At 36.8% G+C, this 21031-nt stretch overlaps 1 protein-coding gene across 1 annotated transcript in view; it reads right to left on the bottom strand.

The window, feature by feature from the left end:
- Positions 1-13939, bottom strand: part of LOC135204141 (uncharacterized) — a 101839-nt gene extending 87900 nt beyond the window's left edge. Inside the window, exon 1 of the mRNA XM_064234148.1 lies at positions 13568-13939. The gene's annotated coding sequence lies outside the window, so the exon portion shown is untranslated. The remainder of the gene's footprint in view (positions 1-13567) is intronic.
- Between the last annotated feature and the right edge of the window lie 7092 nt (positions 13940-21031).

The following is a 21031-nucleotide window of genomic DNA, read 5'->3' as shown; positions in this document are numbered from 1 at the left end:
AGTAGCCTTCCACCCTACCGAGAGAGAGAGAGAGAGAGAGAGAGAGAGAGAGAGAGAGGACCAGTCGGCTCTCTCATCTTCTACACCCGCATCTACTCCCGAGGTTTCAAGGATTTTCTTTCTTCTTCTCTTAAGATGCAGAATTGAACTCTCTCTCTCTCTCTCTCTATACAAAAACGCACACACATACATGCATACATATATATATATATATATATATATATATATATATATATATAATATATATATATATATGTGTGTGTGTGTGTGTGTGTGTGTGTGTGTATGTATAAATTTGACTCATCATGACCTGTATGGGTCAATTGGTAGTGCCCTTACTTTCCTGACAAGCCCGGGTTCGATCCCTACTTGTGTCAGAAATTTGTGTTTCTGTTACACTCGGGTTGTATGTATGTATATATATATAGATATAATAATATATATAATTATTCGTATATATATATATACTAGTATATAATATTTACACATTTTATGATGCATGCAAATAAGTATTACTAAAATAATTGTGCCTATATTTCGAACGGGAACTCGACCGCGTTCAATGAAAAGTAGGCCTACGTTCATAGGCCATTATTAAGAAATATTTTCTTATCATAGAAAAAAATTATATAAAAAACTTAAGTATTGGTGAACCAATTAAAAATCCAAAGCTCTTTGAACCAAGTACTTTAGAAAACGCTGGATTTAAGCCGTAAAATGAATTTAATCTTCTTGTAAAATGATACTGATATTATTGTAAAATGATACTGATATTCTTGTAAAATTATACTAATATTCTTGTAAAATGAATCCAGTAGTTCTGTAAACTGAATCTAATTATCTTCTAAAATTAATCTAATATTCTTGTAAAATGTCTCTAATATTCTTGTAAAATGAACCTAATATCCTTGAAAAATTAATCTAATAGTCTTGTAAAATGAATCTAATATCCTTGAAAAATTAATCCAATATTCTTGTAAAATTAATCTAATATTCTTGTAAAATTAATTTAATATCCTTGTAGGATAAATCTAATAATTTTGTAAAATGATACTAATATTCTTGCAAAATAAATCTAATATTCAAGGGGTTCGATCTCTTATCTTATTCTTCCGAGATTCATTTTTAGATTTTTAATCAAATGAGTCTTAATTAAAAAGAAAATAATTATTCTGCCATTTATTTTTCTGAAATGGGTATGAAAACCAAGCATCGTTTCTTTCAGAAATTAAATGAGAAATATTAATCTGTCCCTATTTTTTATTGAAATTAGGCCATGATAGTCTGTTGATGGAAAGAGAAATGAATAATTGTGTTAATTTAATTAAAAATCAAGAAGAGAAGAAAGCGAATTGTCTTCACATCGAACCCCACGAATGGATAACCTGAATATATTAATGGTAACGATTACAACCTCAAACGAAATCAGCCAACCCCATCTGAATGACATTCAGCCTTATTAGACGGTTGTCATTCTTTATTTCCAACGAGCTTTGAGGGGGTTTGCGTGGAAATTGAAACGCCCTTGAAACCCCCTTCGAAGCTCACTCGCTCTCATTAATCTGCGGGCAGCTTCATAAATCCATCGGGGAAGCATTACGTAACTTCTTCATCTTCACCTTTGCTCTTTAGCTAAGGAATTTCTTCCCTCCCTCCCTCCCTGCCCCTTCCTCCCTCCTTCCCCCTCCCTCCCCATACGCTGCTCTACACTCCTTCCGTTTACCCTGTAATCATCTTTATGGTCCTCGGTATCTGTTTGGCACATACTTTCGGGGCGTCCGGGTTGTCAATCAAATGGCGTTGAAGACGTTAAAAATGGCGAAAGGTGGAGCAGAGAGAGAGAGAGAGAGAGAGAGAGAGAGAGAGAGAGTACTTTCTCATCGACACCTAATTCTTCGTCAGATCGTCAGCGGTGAAAACACCTCCTCAAGTAACACTGAAGTGATTACGATAGACGTCGACGGGGCATTCAGAAAAGGCTTCCTCTGCGAGTTTTAACATTAGATAAATCTTAAATGACTCAGAATCCTCAGTTCTAAATCGCTCTCCGCATGGAGGCATTAATGAAAAGATGGGGGGAAGAAGTCGGTATAGTGAGAGGGAGGGTGAAAGAGAGGAAGGAGTTTGTTGGGGGCGGGGGTGGCGGGGTGTCGGTAGTGAGAGGTAGGGTGAAGAGAGGAAGGAGTTTGATGGGGGGCGGGGGGTGGCTTGGGTGGTTGGGGGGATGGTTAGGTGGATGGGAAAAGTAGCAGCCCATGACCTCGTGGTAGTTAGCAACTCGGAGAAAACTCTCTCTGTTGATCCACTTGTTAACTGAATAAGGAGAGAGAAAAAGTGGAAAACCCCGTGAGGGAAGGAAAAACTCAGAAATCAGTGGAGTGAGAGAGAGAGAGAGAGAGAGAGAGAGAGAGACCTAAGTGGGAAGGAAAAACTCACAAATCAGTGTAGAGAGAGAGACAGACAGACGACAGAGAGAGGAGAGATAATCGTTTGACATAAAAGAAATATTTAAATTCTTAAACTGCAATTGATATTCCCGAATTAACTAGCAATCCCTCGAAGCCTTCACAAATAACTAAAAACTTTATCCTCCATTATCATCGTAAAATTAAAACTTTACCGAAAAAAACTCGGAGTTCATTATCTGGAAAAAAAAAGAGCCAAAGAGAGAGAGAGAAAAAAAACAGAAAACTCATGTTGGTAGTGGTTATATTCGGCTGTCATTTGATGAGGTGTAAAACTCAGACTATAGACTTGTCAAAATCATCTAGCGAAATTGAATAAAACGGGTTTTGATGTCAGAACGTTCCTCCTGATATCACAATAAACTACTTAAAGTATTTATATTGTATTCAAGATTATGCCTTTATAATGACGATTTAAACCATTTATTTTCTTTTCATAGTTATGGTTTTGTCGTGAGCTGTTTTCGTGCTTAATATTTATTTTCTATCCAGGATTATACTTTTAATAATGAATTTTAACTATTGTTTTCTTTAGGGTTGTGGCTTTGTTATGGCTTAATTCCATACATGTGCTTCAAACCGATACATAAATTTCTCTTTGCGTAATATAATTACGATACCAACTGGTAATCAAAGCATTAGTAAACTATTTATTATGACTTACTGTCATGCATGTGCTTAAAACCACAATATGTTTCTCTTTAAGTAATGTAATTGTAATTCCAGTTTTTTTAAGTAATGTAATTACGGTACCGATTTTTTTCTTCGAGTAATGTAATTACGGTACCGATTTGTTTCAAGTAATGTAATTATGATACCGAATTTTTTTTTACATAATGTAATACCATAAAGATTTGTTCCTTTAGGTAATGTAATTACGATACCTATTTTTTCTTTAAATGATGTAATACGACACTGATTTTTTTAGTTTAAGTGATGTAATTTTTCTTTAAGTAATGTGATTACGATACCTATTTTTCCTTTGAGTAATGTAATTATGATACCGATGTTTTCCTTAATGTAATCACGATACCGATTTTTTCTTTAATGTAATTACGATACCGATTTTTCATTAATGTAATTACGATACCGATTTTTTCATTAATGTAATTACGATACCGATTTTTTCATTAATGTAATTACTATACCAATTTTTTTCAGTAATGTAATTACGATACCGATGTTTTCTTTAATGTAATGTAATTATGATACCGATTTTTTCTTTACGTAATGTAATTATGATACCGATTTTTTCCTTTAAGTAATGTAATTATGACACCATTTGGGAACAACAGCATTAGCAAAGATATCTGTCTTTAACAAGCCCGTCTCGGGTTTGTCCTCCTTGTTCCTTCCTAATAATCACAAAAAAAGTGATCTCTGTCACGAGACCTCGTCGGTAATTTTCGTCGGTAAATTACGATAGCGGTGTATGCTATGGATAAAGCAAATAGCACTCGCTACACCGAAGGTTTTATTTTATTTTATTTTTTTTTTTATGGGGATGCGATGACTCAATCTTTGCCGACATCGGAGTCTTCAATATAATTGTAATTGTTTAATGCTTATTGCTTTTTAATACGTGCTTTAAAAAAAATTATATGAAAAATTATTGATAAAGCTAATGAAAAATACTTATAGAGCTAAAACTGTCGAACGCTTATTGGTTTTAAAGGTGTGCTCTTTAGAAATTACTAAAATAAAATAAAAAAAGGAAATTTGGTAAAGCTAAGTTGAGAGCGAGTCTGTTTTTGTTTGAACAGGTTAAAAAAGATTACTATGCATTCATCAACTGTCCTATATAAGCCGAAGTTTGTTAAGAAACAAGTTTGACGCAACTTTTCAAAATTCCCGCGAAGAGTCGAATACGGCCTCCTACATTTGAGAATGAAAGTTGAATATAAAAACACTTTAGTCTTGAAACACCTCAATCTATTCCCGGGGACAAGGACACCCCCCCCCCCCAACCCTTCCCCCCAAATCCTTAGACGCTTCAGGAACCGGATCCTAAAGTAACCTCCTACTGAGAGCGAGGAGGGTTAGTCTGGTGGGCGTGTCACATTAGGGAAAAGGACCGATGGAACTGCATATGTTTTATTTTATTTTATTTTTTTTAGTGCGACAAAAATAGCCACGAGCAGATGAGGCGATAAGGGAAATATGAAGTCACTCTGAGGCTACACATCAAGTGACTCTTCATTTGATGACAGTGATGACACACAAATTACAACTATGCAGTTGTTTTGTTCTGCATTCGGAACGTAAAATATGAATGACGTTAATGATAGTAATATTAAGATAATAATTAACACCTTCAGGACACACAATATTAACGATTATTAATAACAATAATATCGTCATTAACGTTGACACCCTTTGGGACACAAAATATGAATGACGTTAATGATAGTAATATTAGAATAATAATCAACACCTTCAGGACACACAATATTAACGATTGTTAATAACAGTAATATCGTCATTAACGTTAACACCCTTTGGGACACAAAATATTAGTGACGTTAATGATAGTGTCTAACAACATTGCCATTAACACCTTTGGAACACAAAACAGTACTAACGACGTTAACGTAGTACCTAACAACATTGTCGTTAATACCTTTTGAACGCAAAATATTAACGGTAATGATAGTTATAAAATTAACATTAACACCTTTGGGACAAAATATTTACGCCGTTAATAATAGTACTTAACAACATTACCATTAACACCTTTGGGGCACAAAATACTAACGTATATGATAATAATAAAATTAACATTAACACCTTTGGGACAAAATATTAACGGTAATGATAGTAATAAAATTAACATTAACACCTTTGGTACACAAAATATTATCGGCAATGATAGTAATAAAATTAACATTAACACCTTTGGGATACAAAATATGAGTGACGTTAATGATAGTAATATTAGCATTAACTTTGATACCTTCAGGACACAAAATATGAACGATGTAAACGATAAGAACATGAACACCTTTAGAACACAAAATGTTAGCGACGTTAATGATAGCATTAACATCACCATCAACACAGCTATACTACGCTAATGGTTCGATTACTCGAATCACTACCAACGGCTACAGAAAGCAGAGATGACAAAAGCAGTTCGATCAAAACAACAAAAGCTTTCCTTTTCCTCTTCCTCCTCCTCCTCCTCCTCCCCCTCCCCGGAAGCAAAACGCAGCAGCCTCATATCTGAAGCCCTCCTCTTCCTCCTCGGGAGCATTGTTCGGACGGGAAGAAGCTACACCACCAAAATCCATTATTGCACGGCGGGATGCCCTTGCAAGCCTCCTCGTCGGCCAGAAATGCAATATATTAGGAGACGTCCCGCGAGCTTTCACTCACTCTCACCCCCTCCCCCTCACTCTCTCTCAGTCTCGAGTGCGTCGGGGATTTAACAAACACCTCGAGGACAGGGCGGCGACACCTCGCTCTCGAAGTCAATCTTCTGAAGGGCGCGTCACTCAGTCAATCGCTACGGAATTCTTTTTTTTTATATTTTATTTATTTATTCATTTATTTTTTAAGAATGAGATGGAGAACGATGTTTATGGGAAGTTTTTAGGCTTTTATTTTTTATTCTAATTTTAGATGGACAACGCCTTATAAATAACAACCTAATTAAACATGTTAGTGCTTGTTTTATCACTAGTATAAGTGACATTTTCGAGTTACAAGCGTTTTGAATTTTATGTCTTCGATGAGGAGAGATATTGAAAATTAATACATGTGTAGGTATGTGTGTGTGCGTGTGTGTATATGTATGTAATTACATACAGATATATAGATATATATATATATATATATATATATATATGTGTGTGTGTGTGTGTGTGTGTGTGTATGTATATATATATATATATATATATATATATATATATATATATATATATATATATATATATATACTATAAGATATGTGCGTTTCATTGTATTGTTAGATCCCGTCACATCATTTAATATATACTTTAATATTTCAGCCTCCTGTGATGATTTCTGCAAATCACTGCACTTGCATTAATTATTCACTGACACTATCGTGTTCAGCGTGTTGCCGAGTCAAGTAATATTTATAACTTTGAAAAAGTACAGAAGTAAAAACAAAGGCTTAGTGAAACTGGAAAAAAAAAAACACAAATTGGAGACAATTTTTTTTTTTTTAAAGTTTCAAAGTTCGATACTGATCTGTCTTCAAGATGATCAGTGGCTGCTGATCACGGTTTCAAAGGATAAGTAAATTTAGGCCGCGCCATCCTCACGCACCAAGTGTACTTTTCTTTCACTAAGTTTTAAAATTCGTTTTACTTTTCTTCTTACCGCCACTTAAAATCATCGCTGTCATATGAAGTAAAAAAAAAATAGATAAATAAAAACGCGAGTGGCGAATTAAAGATAAGAGTAGAAAAATAAAATCAAGCTCAACTTAAGGCTTTAAGTTCTCTTCAGTTTCCGAAAGAAGAGTCGTTATTTTACGGGAAAAATTACGACGAAAAGTTGATACAGCAAAGTGAGAATCTTGCGGTTTGGGATTGAAGTCCTTTTCCATTGAACTTTTAATTAAAACAAAAAACACTAACAATATAACTTAACTATATGATCGGAAAAAAATAGCGAGAATCCTATGGTTTTAGATTGAAGTCCATTTTCACTGAAGTCAAAAAAAAAAGTTAATAATAAAAAACTGACAGTAGACCCAGTTATATTTAAACATCGCTTCTGGCTTGCAGTATAGTACATTCGCGTGACAGCACTAACCGACCTTTGAAGATTTACGACTGAACTGACTTCCAACCGATGTTTATGTCAGTACCGCCGAGACAATAAATTATTTAACACTTACCCTGAGAATGAACAATTGAACAGCGTGCGAGCGCGTGTCTTCGAGTTCAGGTATAAAGGAAGGCTAAAAAAAAAAAAAAAAAAAAAAAAAAAAAAAAACAAAAAAAAAAAAAAAAAGGGTCACTCGTAGTCCTATCCGTATTGGAAAGCCGCTAACACAATGCACGACAAATTCAAAGAGGGGAATGGAATACCCAAAAAAAGAAACTCCTTCGACATCTTATACGGTAGTTGGTTGGTTAGGTTAGATTGGCCTTATGCTAGCTCGGGATCTCGCCCTACGTTCGGCTGTAGGCGTTCTAGGGCACGAAGGGGTGGACCTCTCAGGATTCTGACCTACCAACAGAGGCGCATCCCAAGGACTCAACTAAGCGAGGGTCCTTTGGCTCCACAGGAGAGTCCTGAATTACGCTGACAGGCAAGAGGCAGCGGAACTGGGGCGGTCGCTTGGGATTTGATGCATACCGTTGCAGTCTCGCGCGTCAGCTCGACTGTTTCACAGCTCGTTGTTTTATTCAACATTTTTCCTTTTTTTTTTTATTTATATAGAAGCAAACTTTCCTTTATTTTTCTACTAGATGAGTCTCTTTTTATTTATCTATTTTCGCCGGAAAAGGAAGGCAGGTGTTTCTTTGCCAAACGCGTCGACTTTTCATCTGCGGTTTTATTTCGTTCAATTCGCCGAAAGATAACTTTGATATAGAGAGCAGTAATTACCATTTCAGGCATTCTATACATACATAAATGAAATAGAGAGAGAGAAAGCGTCGTCAAGGAATCTATGCAAAGTTATCTTAAATTCCGAAGATTCAAACGACGAGAAGAAACGAATTTCATTTCCGTTTTTAGAAGACGCATGCATCCAGTTTACCAGCGTATCGATGAATGCTACAGCGATCCGTCACTGGACGTAACACATACAGCTGCGCGTTTTATGGCTCCAGAATACTTGACCGATAAAGAAAAAAAAAAGTTAAGCAACAATAGTCAACAGGTAATGTTAGCGGCAAGAAAGAAAAAAAAAAGTCAGGAAAATAAGAAAAGGGGGCGGTTGGCTTCAATCCAAATGAAGTAACTATGGGATGACCCTTCCCCCCCTCCTCTCCCCTAAACGCACAGGAGCAGCTGGGGATAATAGCAGTGACACTGATAAAGAAAAACAGAGAGAGAGAGAGAGAGAGAGAGAGAGAGAGAGAGAGAGAGAGTACATGGCGAGGACTAATGGATCTCTTGTAACACTTGTTTCTTATCCTCGTAGTGGTGGAACTCATAATAGATCACATGACAATAGTGTGAAGGAGAGAGAGAGAGAGAAGAGAGAGAGAGTAGAGTCACTCTTATGGTTGTACAGAAAATATGATAAATGTCCCCTGGAACCGCAGACATTTTTTTTTTTTTGCATTTATCACCTTGCGGCAAAACAGCACCCAATAAATTTCTCATTTAAATGACAAAAAGCTGTCCTTTCCTTAAATATATTTGCTTAACTTAACTGTTATCGTTAATTTTGTTTATTGTTACTTTCGAACTTAAAGATAGCGTGAAAACAAATTTGATCTTACAGGTATTAGCTATATTATATATATATATATATATATATATAGATATATATATAATGTATATATATATATATTATATATATATATATATATATATATATGTATATAACTTGTAAGACTTTCGCTCCTGGTGAGTTTTGGGGTTTTAATAATAAACAGGACAGCAAGAAGACCGGAAATAATTTCTTCTTTTTATTTACACCAACGTTTCGGGAATCCTTTCCCATCTTCAGGGCTATAAAATAAAATTAATTTTTCTAATGTTGAAAAGTGTGCGCAAATAATAAGCTAATAATTATACGAAATCTAGTTTTGTAATATATATATATATATATATATATATATATATATATATATATATAATATATATATATATAAGAACAAAATAATTATGCGGCTTATAAGCACTCATTACAAAATCACTTATCGAAGATAAAATGCGAGTCGTGATGTTAATGTTGCGCTTCAGTACTTGGACGAATTATTCCAGTGCACTTGCGTTAGACACGGAATAGCCATAACATTACATATGCGCGTTCTATGCACGCGAACCCGGTAAAACACACATACACACACACACACACACATACATATATATATATATATATATATATATATATATATATATATATATATATATACACACACACACACACACAACCATGACGTACCTACATTCCCCAGTAAATCACGACCACAACAACAGTGAACATCAATCTCATTTTACAACGCGTTCGCCACAGTACTCGCAATAACTGCAACATGTGCCGAATTAGTTATTGTGATAATGACGGCCTCAATAACTGTAAAACATTACAAAGTGACTATGGCTTCGTCGTCGTGGTTTATCGTAGTTCTAGTTCCACGCTGACGAGTTGGTCTTCGAGCTGGGCTGCCAATCCGGTGGTCCCAGGTTCGATTCCCGGCTCGGTCAACGCGGAATCAGAGAAATTTATTTCTGGTGATAGAAGTTCATTTCTCGATATAGTGTGGTTCGGATCCCACAATAAGCTGTAGGTCCCGTTGTTAGGTAACCAATTGGTTCCTAGCCACGTAAAAATATCTAATCCTTCGGGCCAGCCCTAGGAGAGCTGTTAATCAGCTCAGTGGTCTGGTAAAACTAAGATATACTTAACTTATCGTAGTTCTGTACAAGATGGCTATGACATCGTCGTTATGGTTTGACATCGTTCTTTAAAAAAATTATTATGACGTCGATGTCGTGGTTTAACGTAATTCTTTACATATATGAAATTGACGTCGATGTCATGGTTTAACATAGTTCTTTATAAAAGAGCTATGACATCATCGCCGTGGTTTAACATAGTTCTTTACAAATTACTGACATCATAGTCGTGGTTTAACGTAGCTCTTACAGTATGATTATGACATCATCGTCGTGGTTTAATAAAGTTCTTTAAAAAATTATTATGGCATCGCTGTCGAGGTTTATCAACGTTCTATATAAAATGACTATGACATCTTCGTCGGGGGTTATCAATAATCCTATATCATATTGATTGCCCCAAGCATTATTATTATTATTATTATTATTATCACAATGGCTGTAATTAACTACAGTATGCGTTACAAAAGCTACAACGAAAAGAGCTCGTCATATAAAAGTGATTGTGTTGTAAGTGAAATAAACTGCCAAATGTTAAGCGGTTTTTTTTTCTATTGTGAAAATTTATCCGAAAGGAAACTTTATTTTACTACTACGATAATTTTACTTCATGCTTTAACTTATTAAGATAGTTTTTTTCCCCTTTTGCCCTCTTTATGAGAACCGAGACGGGGAAAAGGACCCCTTCCATCCGTTACACACCGTAAAATCGTAAATTTTAGAAAACAATCGATTCTGACGTAGAAAAAAAAACTACTCTGAACAACCGGCGACGTAATACATCGCCATTGACGTCCATTGATCGTAACGCCAGATAAATTAACGATCATTAAATTGGCGACGCAGTAGCCAATACCGTACAGCCAACTGTAACTATAACGAGTCGTTATGTTTTTTTTCTTCTTCTTTTTGGCTAAATAGTCATCGACTACTTAATATGTCAGTTCTGATTTATCCTTCTTAGCTCGGAGGATATCCAGGGCGCATTGAAGTGTCTCCACTTATGTGGGATTAATAGAGTGAAGTATCTTATGCATGCATCATATATTATATATATATATATATATATATATATATATATATATATATGTATATATATATATATATATATATTATATATATATATATAACTAACCTACACTTATAAGGAAAAATCACACACGTAAAAATACGCACATACATATACATACTCACACATATATTTATATATATATATATATATATATATATATATTTTATATATATATATATATATATATATATATATAAACAGCATCTGCATGTATGGATATCAAACTCAATAGATAAGGGCTTGGTATAAAAAGCGTTCCCGAGAAAGCGGCGTGTACCCACTTAAAACGAGAACATGCAAAGAACGCGTTTGTAAATGCGTTCTAGTATCTGAACATCAGATCATAGAGCAAAAAACATTGCTATGGAACGTCATTCATTTCTTCTCAGATCTACCACACATTATATATATATATATAGTATATATATATATATATATATATATATATATATATATGATAGATAGATAGATTTAATTTAAGATTTCTGTATCTGTAAAGTTACTTAAACAATTTTTGCTACTAATGATATAAATTGCAGGACTATGGTAAGTGCTGAAATATATGATATGTTTGTTTTAATTCCTTTTATTGCACAATCTTATACACAGTATATGTATATATTTATAACATATACATTATATTATAGAAGTATATATTTATAACTCCGTTAGTTTAAGTTTTACTAAGCAAAATTCTTCAACGTCTCTGTTACCATCACAACGAGATTTTAAAATAGAATAAAAACCTTTACCCCCCAAAAAAAAAGACTTCGCAGGTATACCGTATAATGCGTCTGTCTAAAATTTTTCCCCTAGCAATAAAACAAATATAAACCTGAAAACAAAGACGGAAGGGGGGGAGGGGCCGATGAAACCTTTAAGACGAATGGAAAACATAAACAAAAACAAGAGCAAAAAAGAGAGGGGAGCGTTGAGGAGCGTCTTAGATCGCCGAGTTCTTTAAAAGATTGTAAGGAATGAGAGAGAGAGAGAGAGAGAGAGAGAGAGAGAGAGAGAGAGAGAGAGAGAGAGAGAGAGAGAGAGAGAGATGGAGGGGGCGGTGGTGGTCTTTAAAGGTGATAAGGAATGTTCCCATTTTTTCACTGAGAGAGAGAGAGAGAGAGAGAGAGAGTAGAGAGAGAGAGAGCGAAGCGGGATGAGGAAACGGAGAGGTGGAAGTAAGGGGAGAGTCTCCCTTCCAGCGGCCGAACCCCAAACGTGGCTGCTACTATAGACAGGTTGCCATGTTGATAAGGCCCTGATAAGAGCAGGAAGGGCATGTTACCTAGGACCTCCCCGGCGTGGGCCAAGCATAACAGCGCCTACTACGGCTGACTGTATTGAAAGCTGCGTCGCGGACGGCGTGTTACGTAAGAGCGTCATTTTTATTCGAGCAACACTGAATTCGCGCCCGCGGGAAGCGTGTTTCTATGGGCGACAAATTAACCGTGACGGCAGAGCGTGAGGGATATCTAGTGGGGCGTGCATTGAAAAACACAGGTCGTCCGACGAACTGGGAAAAAAGGAAACAGGATTTCTCGCTAAACGAGTCACCGTAAAACAAAACTTTGACTATTAATACTGTGTTTGTTCACGAGACTTTTTTTTTTCTTCTTATGGAGCTAGGGATTGGTTGGAAAGGGGTCCGGGGGAGGGGGGTGTTTGTTTTAATGAAGAATGTGTTGCCCGCAAGGGGGAGCTACGATCCCTCATCGCCCCCCTACTCCGATGGCAACTCCGGTATCACCTTCTCCCAAACGTACGACGATATCCTATAGGCGATTCAAAACTCTCCATTCACTTCGGCGTCAGGGAATCCTGCCGCTTCCCCTAAGGGCACGGAAGGTGTGGATGCGTGTGTGTTTGTGAGTGTCACGTCCATATCCCCCACCCCTTCCTTCTTCTTCCCCTTCCCCAAAAGAACAAAAAAAAAACACAGGATGTTTGGGACCGGCGGAGGACGAGGAATTTCGAAGGAGGACGAGCAGTAGTAGCCCTTCCAATTCACTTGTCTCTCTCTATCCCTTTTACATCCGCCAACCTTCGAGGCCTATACTGCCGACGGATAACCCAGAAACACTTTCTCTTTCTCTCCTTTACAATAATAACAGTAATAAACGTTTTACCTTCTACTTATGCATAAACAATACTCTGTCAAACTCATTCCAACATGCTTGAGATGAATGTCATGGAGCGGAAGAATGAATGAGGCGAGAAAAAACATGATGAAAATGAACAGGGAGAAGAAGGTCGCAGTTTTTGGCGCCATAAGGGTAGAGGAGCAGCGTAGTCCTTAGGCCTCCTGGGGCGGCGGCTCTGGGTCTTGCACACACACACACACATTACACAACAGAAAAACACCTTTCTTTTTTTTTTCCAGACACAGACGACGTCACTACAGACGAAGAAGCCAGCCAGAGAGCCACACAGAGGACGACATATGTCAGGCGGCAGCCACAACGACACCATTACTCACGTTAAGAGGGACATGTGTGGAGGCGGTCGGCGGGAGAGGGCGTGCGGCCCGTAACTGTTGTCAAGTCTGTTCGGCTACTGAAGAAGGAGGCGGCGGAGGAGTGGTGTGACAGTCGGGAGCGAAGGATTAGGCACCATCTAGCGGCGACTGCGAGAATTAAGCCCCCGAGCGTGATGTTGTTGTTGTTGCTGGAGTCGATCGATGGTTGGGAGTTAGGAGGAGGAGGAGGAGGAGGAGGTGGAGGAGGAGGAAGGAGAGAGCGACGACGGTGGCCTGAGTCAAGACGAAGTGTCCCTGGGGCAGCCACGCACCTCCGTCGTCTCGCACTGCACACAACAACTGACTGACTCCTCACTGTCGTCTGTCTACTCACGCTACAAAAATTCAATTTCACGCAAGTGGCCGAGAGCGCGTTCGTTCTCCGGTCGTCCGGCGGCCGGGGCGCGTGCGCCGTGGCTCTGCCCACCAGCCAATCACCAATCGCCTTCGCGACCGCTTGGGCCCACCCGCGTTTTTTACCGGTTTAAATCTCCCCCGCGATTGGTCACCGGCGGCGGTGGGTGGAGCGAGTGGCACCCCCGTCCGGAGGCACCCACTGAACGGGTTAACTTTAAAACGAACAGGCTTTAAAATGGAGGTTGTGATTTAGTGAGTTCCAAAGGGGTGGTCGGGGGCGGAAGAGAAGGAGTCCTGGGAGGGGCTTTGGCAAAACTGCACCGCCCCCCACCGCCAATGCAGTTGCAGTTCCCGCCCAGCCTGCAATGCCTTCATACCTTCTGCCCCGCCCCCTCTGACCCCCCTCCCTCCCCCCTGGCATAACCCCGCTGACCTGAGACGGGGGAATACCTGGAGAAGCTGCTGCCCCCTCCGCCCCCCCGTGGGCGACCCCCCCTGTTCAAATATTCCTCTTGTGCAATGTTGCATGGACTTCATATCAAGAATATCATCAACGCTTGGTTCTCATCTCCATAAGTAAGTCACAAGTCCCCAGCATCATCATCCAAGTCCTCATCATCATTACTATTTCCATAAAGTTGATTATTACCCAAGGCCTGGGTCCATCCACCCCCTCCATGCCCGGGGGAGGGGATCCCCCTTACCATAAAACGAACAGTTCATACAGGGCAGACAAAAAAGTGGTGATTCTTATTAATTTATTAATCTTCTTTTCTCTTTGAATAATTGTTTTTATTATTATTATTACTCAGAAGAATGAACCTTATTCATACGGAAGAAGCCCACAGAAGCCATTGACTTGAAATTAAAGCTTCCAAGGAATCTGGTGTTTAATATGAAGTAAGAGAAAGTAAAGAGAAAAAATATGTAAATAGATTAATAAATGGTAAAAGTATAATAAAATACAATGAGAATAACATTTGGGTAGTAATAACTGAGATCTCTTCTTTCTGTATTTCCTTTACCTCCACTTACTTTTCTTACTTACTTTTCTTTTTATTGAACACATATTCTTTGGAAGCTTGAATTTCATGTCAGTGGCCCCTTTGGTGGGCTTGTTCCATATGCATAGGGATCATTATCTGAATAATAATACAGCTGTAGTCACAAATAAACAATGAGAGGCCCGGAGAGGCTTTTTTTAAGGCAAGATATTAAAAAAAAAAAAAAACGAAATTTCACTTGAAATTGGTTATGGCTCCTTAAAATTCATGATCTCTGTCTTGTGCATAATACAGAATTTCCATTAAAACCATGAATAAGAGATTCATGATGGAGACAAAGTAAATTTTTAAACTGTAAATGGGTGCACGAATAAAAAGATGACAATAAAAATATGCTTAAGAAACTCATAACAGAAAATATGTTTATTCTTTTAATTGAAAATGGATGCACGTATAAATTTCCATTAAAGCTGTGATTATAAACTCCTTATGAAAGAATTCATTGAACTCTTAATTGTAAATTGATGCACGTATAACTAAAAAACAAAACACACGCGTATAATTAAATTTTGGTCTTAATATTGACCTCTTCAAACCACTTGTGGTATCGATTATTATTTCTGGTGTACCACCCAGAGCGAATGATGAAATCCCTAACACGCGTCAATAGTTCATTTCTGCTACATTAAACTTCCGAGTCATTTTAACAGTATAGATCTGTTGTCAGGAAACACATATACGATGCTCAGTTGAAAACACATGCTAGTGTATGGTCAACATTGTTTTATTTTGGAAATTGTTCGCATGTAGATTTTTTTCCCTTTGTCGTTTTCCTTCGAAATTAAAAAGTCTGAACCCTGTTCTTTAGAAATAAAAAAAAAAAATAGCGTTTTGTAATTTTTTAAAGTTAATCACAGTTTTCTTTTCATAATATTGTATTAAGGATTTTGTTAACGTTTCATTACTTGTATTATACACACACGCACGCATACACACACATATTTACTAAGTGTGTGTGTGTGTGTGTGTGTGTGTGTGTGTGTGTGTGTATTTGCGAGTTTGAAAAGTTTACAATTCACACCAGTATTAGTTTTTATTTTTCAAAACACTCTACGGAAATTTTAATCACATTTCACCCTATTTTCTGGAGTGCTTATCGACTCCTTTGAACGAAAGCCACTGATCATTAACCCATTAATATAAATAAGATTAAACTAAAATTAGATAAAAGTGGATTGCCTACACACAGCCATAGATGGTGATGTAACCCTTTTGCGTCTGTGTTGATTGCCTTACGCTCATATCCCTGATTTCCATAGTTCAATTTCTGGTAAGAATCTTTACATCCCATCCTTTTAACATTTAAACTTTTATTATTATTATTATTATTATTATTATTATTATTATTATTATTATTATTATTATACAGGAGACGAACACTGTCCTTATGTGGAACAAACCCACAAAAGCGGCCATGGACTTGAAATTCAAGCTTCCAAAGAATATGGGGTTCATTTGAAAGAGCACAAAGTAGTAGGAAATACAGAAAGTGGTCAGTTCATAGGAAAGAAAAATCAATAAACACATTAATTAATTAATCATAATTAATTTGAACAGATATATTTCACTTCGTTCTGCTTTACCCGTCTTATTCGTCTTAGGCTACTTTACAGTAACATAAAGCAAAGCACGCGATACTTGTGGATAGAGAATCTTACACGTCGGTATAGTTGCAATTGGAACACTTGTCAATACCAACAGGAGTTCAGTCTACTTTCATTTTTCTGTAAAAAAAAAAAAAAAAAGTATTGAGATGGCTATTTATCTGTCCGTCCGCACTTTTTCTGTCCACCCTCAGATGTTAAAAACTACTGAGGCTAGAGGGCTGCAATTTGATACGTTGATCATATACCCTCCAATCATCAAACGTACCAAATTGCAGCCATCAAGCCTCAGTAGTTTTTATTTTATATAAAGTTAGCCATGAGCATGCGTCTGACACAGCTATAGGTGCCAACACCCAGGCTACCACCGGGCCGTGGCTGAAAGTTTCATTGGTCGCGGCTGAGAGTTTCATGGGCCGTGGTTGAGAGTTTCGTACAGCTTTATTCGATGTACAGAAAACTCGATTGCGCCGAAGAAACTTGGGTGCATTTTTTACTTGTTTTTATCGGATCGGGCAAAGAAAATAACACTGAAGTAAATAAAGCCATTATTACATTTTTCATTTTTCTTGGAGTTCACTAAAAACTGCAGTAGAGTTTGTGAATCTACTAAAGATGACATTGATAATGACCGATCTGGAATTAAAATGACTTAGTACGTATGCCCTAGGGATAGACTCCACACTCACTGACGAATTTCTCTTAAACCAGCTTCTGTAGTGTCCAGCTTGGTCCAATTGGGCCTGTTGATTTCGTTTGAAATTTCTCTTTTTGTTTTCTATTTTGACCAATAACTGAACTACATTTCGTGGGTTGTGTTCTTCTCCTTTGCAAGACTCGCCCAAAAATACTGCTTACACTTATATATATATATATATATATATATATTATATATATATATATATATATATATATATATATATATATATATATATTGTACACCATATTTTTCTCCAATATATTTGCGAACACTGCGTGACCTTGTATAACTCCAATATCTTACCCTTTGACCAAACCGTCATTGAACGCTTTGCAATCACCAAAACATTCACCTAAAATGTGCACTTTATGTGCCGATCAACATTCTTGTGCACATGGCCAAAGGTTTATATATTCTCCTCTTGTTCAACTTTGCAGTTTAAAGTAGCTTAGGAGATGATGGTTAGGATTGATGAGATAGAGAACCTCCTCTGTAGTATTTTCTTCTGATTACTCCTGAAAATGATCTCCCAGGTTAATTTGAATTGCAAGGCTAAATACGACTGCAAAAAGGAAATGATATACGTAGTTTTGGCCATGTTCACAAGAAAATAGAGATTAGAATATAAAATGGACATTTTGGGTGAATATTCGATGCCTGATGGTGATTGCTTGCTGGTCAATGACGATTTGGCAGAGTCAAATATTAGAGGTATGCAAGGTCACTCGGTGCTCGAAAATAAAAAGGATAAAAAATATAGAGTACAGTATAGAGTTCATTACTGGTCAAAAGAAAATAAATAAGAAGCATAATCAGTAGATTTGGGCCAGTCTTGAAACTACAGAAGCTGGTTTACTGAAGAATTTCTTCAGCGAGTGTGGAGTTTGACCTTGGGGCATATGTCAGTATAAAGATAAAACAAGAAACTAATCAGTTCAGTTCAGTCATTGGCCAAAATTATTATTATTATTATTATTATTATTATTATTATTATTATTTATTATTATTATTATTTCAGTAGATGAAACTATTTATATGAACAAGCACACCAAAGGCAGTAGTAACTTATCATGATACAGAGCCAGTGATTTTTCATTGGCCCGGGGAGGCGCGAACTCGCAACATCTGGGCGGCATGCCACGACGCTAGCCACCATACCATCGGACCAGTAAGTGGTAGAAAAAAAATTAAAGCATAATCAGTAGATTTTGACCAAGCTTGCAGCTACTGAAGCTGGTTTACTGACGAATTCTTCAGTGAATGTAGGGTTTTTAACCTCCGAGGATAAGATCGGTGGTTATCAAACTTAGGACTCTTTAGAACTCCAGAAAAAAATTTTTATATCTAATAATGGCTTTGCATACTTCACTGTTCATTTTACATATTGCAATTCTCAATATGAATATCTTCTCTGTAGGTGAACTAGCCCAAATCAAATGCTAATTGAAGAAGCGAAAATTAAATTTGAGTTTTTCTTAAGCTTTTGCAGACTTCTCATTTACTCAGAACCCCATTTAGAGAATGTAATTGCAGAACGTTGGTTTATTATTATTATTATTATTATTATTATTATTATTATTATTTATTGCCCATGCACTGTCAGAAGGGAATGACCATGTGTCAAGGAGAAATACAGACCAAAGAATGAAAATAGATAGATAGATAAATAAATAGAGAGAGAGAGAGAGAGAGAGAGAGAGAGAGAGAGACTTCCTGTGCAAGAAGTGTCGAAGCAATGCCCAGTCCTTACGGGAAGATTAAAAGCAGAAAACGTCAAGCACAGCTGGTAGGAAAGAATGAAGCCGTAATACGAATTTGTGGAAAGGGGTCGCCAAGGTGACGTTCTCACGACGCCATTTGTCGAATTGCCTTTACTCCTGAAGGAGAGAGAGAGAGAGAGAGAGAGAGAGTTTTGTTTTGTCTGCATGGTGACATTTGCGGATGAATTCGTAGAAAAGCAAAGTGGAAGACTGAAGAGAGAGAAGGAGGTGATATTTCCTGGGGAATTCGTATAGACTAGCAGTGGAAATTTGAAGGGAGAGAGAGAGAGAGAGAGAGATGAGAGAGAGGTGACATGAGAGAGAGAGGTGACATTTGTAGATAAATTCGTAGACTAAGATTGAAGAGAGAGAGAAATTTGTTTGGCTGGTGATATTTGCCGATGCATTCACGGGAGAGCGAAATGAAGATTAAAGATTTAAAGATTCCAACTGGGCCTTATTGTTCTATTCACGGAGATTTCACTCCGCCCCCGCCCAACCCGCCCCGCCCCGCCCCACCATTTCATCTGAGGTTCTATTCATAAATTCTCTTTCCTTAGGAAGCTGGGCCCCTCGCATTTTCCTTTGCGCGTGCGTGTGCTCTGCGGGGAAACAATAATTAAGATCAATAACATTTCTCCTGTAAAGGTTTATGCGTAAATTGCACTTATTATTCCATTTATTTTCATCTACGCATCGATTTTTTTTTATGTTAGACTACGATAGCCTGTAATTTTAACGACTATCGTTTTTATAATATCTTTAAAGCAAAGTTAATTATTAGCCCTGGTTTATGTATGAGTTAGAAGTTAACCTTTATAAAGCTACCAGCATCTCAAGATTATTCATTAATAATATACAATAATTCATACAGTCTCCGTTTCTACTAGGCGCGCTATTATCACATTGTCCAGTACGAATTATCTGTTCATCCTTTGCATATATTTTTATCTGTTTATTTCTATTTTGTCAATTTTCTCTTTTAATAGACGATCTCTTCTTTCCGTATTTTCTATATTGCCTTCTGTTACTTCTTTCAAATGAACACCGTATTCTTTGGAAGCTTGAATTCCAAGTGGGTGGCCCCCGTGGGCTTGTTCCATAGGAAGAGGGTTCATCTTCTGGTTAATAATATAATACTAATAATCATTGTTCTTTCTTAAGCGAAACACGTCGGTGACGCGAATAAATTCCTTTTGAGGAAGCACTGAAGCAATATTTTCCGTCGACACAGACTTTTTTCTTTATTTTTAGACTTTTTCTTAATTTTCAGACGTTTATTCTTTATTTTTAGACTTGTTCTTTATTTTTAGGCAATTTTCTTCATGTCTAGTCATTGTCCTTTATTTTTAGCATTTTTTCTTGATTTTTATACTTTTTTCTTGATTTTTAGGATTTTTTGTTTGATTTTTAGACATTTTTCTTTATTTTTAGACTTTTTCTTTATTTTTAGCCTTTTTTTTTTAGACATTTCTCTTGATTTTTAGACATTTTTTTATATTTAGAATTTTTCCGTTAATCTTTAGGCCACCGATGTTACTTCCTTAATAATTTCCACGTATTCATGAAAACGATGCAATAATTTTTCATATCAGCTCTTGTCAATCACTTTAGTCAAGGAGGATGAAACCTAAGAAACTCTTTGGTGAAATATTCTAATCTTTCATTTATACGATCTTGAAACGTAACTCACAGTTGCGATATGTTTGAAACAGTTCTTGTAAAATATATGAGAACTGTTTCAAATGCATCTTTTAAAATAGTAAATTACGCTTCAAGATCGTAATAACTAAGAATTATTCGATCTTGAAACGCAGTTCATTGTTATAATATTATGTTGAAATAAAACAGAAGAAATACTAATGATTATCATATTGATGAAGTACTTTCTGTAATGCTAACATTCGTACTGCTAAGAGCCACGCATATATCTGATACTT

Source organism: Macrobrachium nipponense, chromosome 44 (assembly GCF_015104395.2).
Source record: "Macrobrachium nipponense isolate FS-2020 chromosome 44, ASM1510439v2, whole genome shotgun sequence".
NCBI classification, from domain to species: domain Eukaryota; kingdom Metazoa; phylum Arthropoda; class Malacostraca; order Decapoda; family Palaemonidae; genus Macrobrachium; species Macrobrachium nipponense.
This window is presented reverse-complemented; position numbering and strand designations above follow the sequence as displayed.